Genomic DNA, 1,656 nt, shown 5'->3' with positions numbered 1-1,656 from the left:
GTCACTTATATTACCACTACATGTTTTATTATTTGATTAAAACTTTTAATTTATAAATAATATACTTATTATTACTTTTACATTTATTTGTTATTAAATCATGTGGTCTATACCAAATTATTAATTAAAACCATAGGATTTTTTTTTGGACGAATGGCATATGCTTATTTATCCAAAAAAACAGGGATAGAACCTGCTACTGTACAACACTAACAAAACTATACAAATAGAAGCATATGCACTGTAAACTAAAATTTACAAACAATCAAGGAGTTTCCAGTTCTGACAAAGAAGAAACTGTTTGTCCTTCGTTGCCTGTTAAAAACCTTGCAATCTAAACCTTATAGAATCAACTATACACGGTTAAAAATTTCCTCAGCTTCACATACTTTCCCTCCAAACTTTCTATTGTTCCTTTCCATCCAAATGAAATAGATACATGCATTCCAAGCTAGTTTAAGGGTTACCACCGGCGGAGATTTCCCTTCAATGACTTTATCCAACAAAGTTCACATCACCAGTCACCTACATCCCTTTGAAAACCAGAACAATACAACACCTTACTCATACTAGCTTATTATCCGAGCAAGAGATATATGAATGATCTCTGTCCTCGTCAGTTTGTTTTACAAAAGATGCACATGCAATTTGTCAGAAGAAAATGTTAAGAGGAAAGTTTGAGAAGAGTGGAAAACTTATTTAGGATAGCCATCCAAGAAATCAGTCCATGCTTGGGGATATTATGCTGAAACCAAATCACATTATGCCAGTCCACTCGCGGCTGCTTATCTCGAACGGCATTACAAATTTCTGCGGCATTATACATACCAGATTTTGTTACCAATCACCTTGGCTCTGGAGAGGGATTAGCTACAGAAGTGAAATCAATCAAGTAGGAAGCTAACTGCCTAAGTTTAAGCAGCTTTTCCCATGCCCAACTGTTGCTTGATGAATATTGGATATCTCAAAAACTAACATTCTTCAGCACATGGACCTCAACCCAAGCAACCCATATGGAACCTTCTCGAGTAAATAACATCCAGATGTGCTTTAGAATGCAGGCAGAAAGCTGGTATATCTTAGAGTCCCAATCCCCTTTCAACTTTAGGACGACAAATGAAGGCACAGTTGATTATTGCACCCTTAGGATCCCCACTCTTTCCTTTCCAAAAGAAGGCTGAACACAATTGAGAAACTTTATTAAGAACCCTTTTTGGAAGAAAAATATCACACCAAAAATTTTGCAAGCGGAAAAAAACCAATTTTATCAGATTCAATCGACCAGCAAATGATAAATGCCTAGACCCCAACCATCAATCCTCCTGGTTATTTTTTCTACCAAAGGATATCAGTCTTTTTCTTAAATGCCTCCTTATAACCAAAGACACTTCCAAATATCTAATTAGCACATTTCCAATGTGAAAACCAGTGGTGGATTGGATAAGAGTTTTATCTTGTCGATTGATACAGAGTAAAATATATCACATTTGCTTTTGTTCAATTGGAGCCCAAAAAGAGTATAAAACTGCTGTAATACTTCCAAATTAAAAAAAAAAAAAAAAATCTACAGAGCTACCGGAAAATATCATAGGATCGTCAGCAAAACAAAGTTGGGTGAGTCCAACTCTTTTGTATTTTGGGTGAAATTTCAGCTTT

This window comes from Durio zibethinus, chromosome 24, assembly GCF_047325235.1.
Source record: "Durio zibethinus cultivar Kanyao isolate XHJ-2024 chromosome 24, ASM4732523v1, whole genome shotgun sequence".
NCBI classification, from domain to species: Eukaryota; Viridiplantae; Streptophyta; class Magnoliopsida; order Malvales; family Malvaceae; genus Durio; species Durio zibethinus.
The sequence above is the reverse complement of the archived record's forward strand: the minus strand, read 5'-3'. Positions refer to the sequence as shown.